Source organism: Erpetoichthys calabaricus, chromosome 18 (assembly GCF_900747795.2).
Source record: "Erpetoichthys calabaricus chromosome 18, fErpCal1.3, whole genome shotgun sequence".
NCBI classification, from domain to species: domain Eukaryota; kingdom Metazoa; phylum Chordata; class Cladistia; order Polypteriformes; family Polypteridae; genus Erpetoichthys; species Erpetoichthys calabaricus.
Genome location: NC_041411.2, coordinates 38,251,328 through 38,257,273, shown reverse-complemented (window position 1 = coordinate 38,257,273; position 5,946 = coordinate 38,251,328).

Below are 5,946 nucleotides of genomic sequence, written 5' to 3'. Positions count from 1 at the left end.
ACACGGCAATTAGGCGTAACTTAACTGTTAACGTGCCGGGTGGGTTGCAAACCTGGACCCACTCACTACCGTAGCTTTTACATAATGAACATGTATTCAGATTCTTTGTTTATGATGAGAATAAGATATTAATTAAACTGTGAGATCCTGTTTTCAAAGTAGTTTTATATACTGACATCATCGGATCAGCTCTACCAAAGTAAAAGACTGGGATGCAGGGCTGTCTTAATGAATGGGCACTGGCTGGGGGCCCCAGGAGCATAGGGGCCCATGATGTTTCTGATGCCTATGTATTTTCTGTTTTGCTTTCAAAACAATGTCCCCAGTGCAATATTTGTCTGCGGGGGCTATGATGCTGTTAAGATGGCCCTGCCGGAGTGGGACAGACTAACTAAGGTCTGAATTTGTCTTTTCCATGCCGAGAACCTCTGCACTGTAATCCCACAACTGGATGGACCTATTTAGATTCATTGACCAGTCTTACAGCACAACATTTGGGAGTGAACATTTGGTTTACTTTACCTGGGTGCTGAGACACTCTAAGATGGCAACATATGGACAAGTAGCAACCCCATATGGGCACCAAATGTGCCCTCTACTGGTCAAAGTATGTTCCGTCCCATCAAATTGTACAACTAAGGATCATATGGAGCCCATCTGGGATAGTACACTGTTACTGATTTCCTGGCACAAGGGTGCAAGGAGTGAGCAAAACCTTGAACAGTTTGGGGGTCTTCTGGGTTGAGAACCCCTGATATACAGTAGCTAATATGCATAAAAGCTTGAAGCTTGATTTATTAATATACTGTACACTTACTTATTTGGCTGATGCCTTTTTCCATGGTGATATTCAACATATGAGATACAACTGGCTGTATCTGAATAAAGCAGGGACATCGTCTTCTGTCCCTGCTTTATGCAAACTTAATGCCTTCAAACGAACATCTGGAGAGGTCTGACCATCTTACTGGCACCTGTATCCCTGTTATTGATTGCAACAGTTTTCCAGTATCCAAGCCAGACATTCTTTTGTGTGTTTAGGGGGTTGTTGTTTGTTCTATTATTTATATATTATTTATATATTTCTCTTTCTCTCTCAAGCTTCTATGCAGTTCTACTTTCCCTTATCTATCTATCTATCTATCTATCTATCTATCTATCTATCTATCTATCTATCTATCTATCTATCTATCTATCTATCTATCTATCTATCTGTCTGTCTGTCTGTCTGTCTGTCTGTCTGTCTGTCTGTCTGTCTGTCTGTCTGTTTCTTTTGTTTTTCCATTTTGCGCACTTGCTCCAGGTCACACAGTATCAGTAGGGGAATTCAGGGTTTGAAGTCTAAAGCTTTAACCACCGCGCCACACTGCCAGCCTTAAGCCAAGAATTTATCAAAAGAACATCAAAACATTTTTTCATTTAAATTTATCAAACTCAAAATGTAATTTAAATTGCAGCTAATTTTATACCAAATAAGTCACTCAAGCTTAAGTTCCATAATCCTGCACTTCACTTGCATGTGCTCAAATTGCAAAACAAAATAAACGTAACCAGTTGTATCTCAAACATTGTTAGGTCACCTTGTATAAAGACATCAGCCAAATAACAGTTAATAAATCTTTTATTTTTAAAAATGATTGTTTTAAGGTTAAGTGTTAACAGTGGTGTTGTTTGGGGGAGAGCTTCAGGGGCTTAAGCTAATGATCTTCGAGAGGCCACCCCTTCGCCTCCCCAAAACTCTTACATTTGACAAACATACAGTATATGACTCCCACTTCTCACCACTTTGATCTGAAATGCATGAATGAATTGCACAAGACCCCAAGAGGGACCGCTTTCTTCAATATACCATCTATGAAAGACTCACGCAAAACCCCCTGGGGAGTATCCCCCCCCCTCCCCCTTCCCCACTCTTGAATCTAACATCCATATACAACTCACACAAAAATCAGAGAGGGCTATACTACACCCATGATATCTGCTAATACAAACCAACCTAATCTTTAGGGACCCCCAAACTGTCCAGGTTCATTGCTCGCTTCCAGCACATCTGTACCAGGCAACCAGTTATAATGTAATAAGCCATATAGGCCATACATGATCCTTGGGTGTGTGATTTAATAGGTGCCATATAGGTGACCCATATTTTGGCCAATATGGGACACATTTGATGTCCATATGGACTTGCTACCTGGGGTGCCATTGGGCTACATTTTAACAGATGATTGTGCCCAGTGGCAACATCTCCTTATGGCTCTGTGCTCATAAAGGTAGAATTATTTAATGAAGACACGTTACTTAACTGAACTGACATTTACTTCATAAACACACCTAATCTAATTCAGGGTTGCTGGGGGCCAGAATCTATACTGGCAGCACTGGGGGGCAGAAAACAGTGCTGGACAGAATGCCAGTCAATTTCAGTTAAATTTCATCTTTCAGGTAATCCAAAACAACAATTGTGTGTATTCGTGTTTAAGCTGGAATGAAAACCCTGAAACATCTAGAAGATCTCAACTCCCTGGAGCTGTTAGCAGTGCAGGAACTTCTCAGCATTAAGAAGGGAGGGTCACTCAAGCAAATGTTCTTCCTAGAGACACTTTTGTTCTGTAAACAGTGAAAACTCCATGACCTTAAAGGAAATTCAGTTTTCTACTTTAGTAGCATGGTGGTGTGTTGATGAGTGTGGCAGCCTGAAAGCTCCAGGGTTTCATCTCCCAGCCTGATCACTGATGGCCTGGAGAGTTCTACACATTCTTCTCACGTCAGTGTGGGTTTCTTTCTATGTTGTATGCTTTTCTTTCACAAACACATGAAATTTTAACTTAATCTTTGACTCTAAATTGTCTCCAGCATGAGTGACAGTGACTAGCAGTGGACTGGCACCCCTTAGAGGTTTCCTTTTCCCTTATATGAGATTTGATTAGGACAGACTCCAGCTTCTTTGACACTGAACTGAATTCAGCAAGTTTTAATTACTGATGGATGGAGTTTGGTAAATGTTTATACATTCCCAAGTATCTATCAGCACACACGTTTTTCCCTTCCTAAAATATAGCAGCACACACTAGTACTATTTTATAGCAGCATAAACCACAAGCATGGATTCAGTTCCTTCAGCCAGAGCACACACTCTCTTAAAAGTATCAGTTCTTTAATGGCATTATACTGGGTTGTGTGGTTCCTTCTAGAACAATTGCTTGGCAAGGGACCATTTCATTCTGGGTTCCTTTCATACAAAATGGGTTCTTTGGTCTTTGAAAAGGTTCCTAATACAGTATGCGGACAAAACCAAAATAATTTCTGTACAGTACAAACAGATAAAAAAAAACTGAACTTAGGAAGTGTGATTGCGTGCAGGCAGAGTCTGTTCAAAATCATGAAGCCATTGGCATTTCCTAGATCTGTTACCATCTATCCATCTATTTTCTCAACCTGTTTATCCAGGCAGGGTCACAGGGTAGCTGGAGCTTATCCCAGCAATCACTGGGAGCAAGGTTTATCATCAATCCACAGTTATTTATAGAATAGGTATAAATAAATAAAGGTTCTTTCTGGAAACTTCAGGTAAATGGCTCTTTTGGGAACCAAAAATGGTTCTCCTATGGCATTGCTCTGAAGAACCGAATTTAACACCTTTAATCTGAAGAGTGTGGCTGTCAGTTACAAATCAGGTCAGGTTGGGGAGCAAGCACTGGTACAGCGCACCCATCACACGACAAAACAGCTTGAGATCCTGGTTGGAAGCCCCCAAGGCAAACACGTGATCCAGTCCCACCCCTCAGAAATGACCATCTATCTGCCACAGGCAGGTGATTTGTGGGCATCCCCTTGGCCTGGTCCAGCTGCTTAGGTCCTCAACAATGAGGATCCTATGAGCCAGATCAACCTTGGGGAATCGTACCACATGGCTGTAGTGCCGTAACTGAAGCTCCCTTACAATGTAGGTAATGTGCCTCATTCGGGATCCCATGAGCAACCGCTCATTCAACACAAAGTCAAACCAACGGTACCCAAGGATTCTTCAAAGAGACATAGTACCAAAGGACTCCAGTCTTCATCTCAGGTTACTGGATAGCGTCCATGTTTCGCAACCATATAGCAAAACAGGAAGCACCAGGACTCTAATTATAAATTAATTAATTGATTGATTGATTGATTGATTGCAAGTGCTGAAATGTAATAAAATGATGACAAAGATGTGGATAAATGCACTATACGCTTCTCATCAATGTTTTTATCAAATGTAACAGCCTTTCAATGGAGGAGTGAGTCAAGAGTTAAGAGTTCTCACAGTGTGGTGACGCAGCATTTTACTTCAGTCATTCTAGCTTTATTACACTGCAAAAAAAATAAATAAATAAATCTAAGCAAGTGAACTTTTTTTTTTATACGAAGCCATTAAATTTTGTTTTCCTTATTGTAAGATTTATTGACTTATCAAGAAATTTGTATTTAAGATTGTTTAGCTTATTTTAAAAAATCTTATCAAGTAAATTTTGTTTATTCCATAGGTAGATTGTTTTCCCTAAAAATAGCAAAACAACTATTTAAAAACTTTTCACTTGCTTAGCTTTCATGTTTTGCTGGGTATACCATCCTGAACGGCATTCACCTTTACAAAGTACTTTAAAACCAAACTGAATTACATTACAACATCAAATATACAAAACTGAGTTGAACTATTAACAAATAAAATCACAAAAACATAAAACACAATATTAGTAACAGGCACCAGGCACTCAAAAAAATTAACTGTTGGGGATGTTTTCTTTATGTACTTAAAGTTACTTTAACTTAAAATAATGATGTTTCCTGTTATTTCTAGTTATGTTGACATAGATTTGTTAGTTGACACACTAACACAATTCATTTATGTTGAAACAACACCATTAGAACCATCTTTGAACATAAGCATAACCTGTCTCAGGGACTATTGTCATTACTCACTAATTTTATGTTGATCTTACTCAGAATTAATATTTTTCTAATCCTCTAAATGTGGGATTCCCACTTTTCTTATACTCAGTTAAATTAAGTTGATTTCATTTTAATTTGTCAAGTTTTATGTTCATGATTATCCCATATTTGCATAAAGTGTGATATTTTGCATAAAGAACCGCCCCTTTGGTTGACAACACATTCCGAGGGGTCCTCACACCTTTGAATACTTGGGAAGTCAAGCACAATGACCCCTTTAATTGGCTAACTAGAAAGATTACAATATTCAAGCTTTCAAGGCAACCCCGGACCCTTCTTCAGGCGAGACATCACAAACTTGCATATTGTAATCTTTTTAGTTGGCCAATAAAAGGGATCATTTTGCTTGGCCTCTCATTAGATCCATAATGGCTAACATGGTACAACACTCTTGTACTATATACTTGGGAAGAACGTTCAAGAGTTAGTGCGTAGATTTTTTTTCCAAATGCCATGGGCTTTGTGGGGATGCGGATGCCAATTTATGAGACTTTTTTTGTTACACGTTGCTCACCTTACATCAGAAAAGTATTTCATATTTTGTTTCCAAAACATCAATTTTATCAATGTTAAGACTGCATGAAAAACACAATCAACCAAAATATAACTCGATTACCTTATGTGGTAATAACGGAATGACTACACACTTAATAAATTTAACAGTGCTGATATAGTTTGAATATTTATTATACAAGATGTAATTCATTAGAATTGCTATCTACAGCTACGTAAAGACAAAATGCCGTGATGTATCTTTTATGCAAGGCCATTTAGTTCATGCGTTAAATCCAGTAAAATAAAGCAACGTTGAGGTTGTGTTAGTTACTTTAGTTACCTGAATTTATTTGATCTAACTTGACCACATTGTGTTGACTGAGTGTAACTCATTTAAGGAGGAAATACTAAATACTTTTATTCACAATTTACACAACTCAGTTTTGACATAACATGATTAAGTAAATCTAG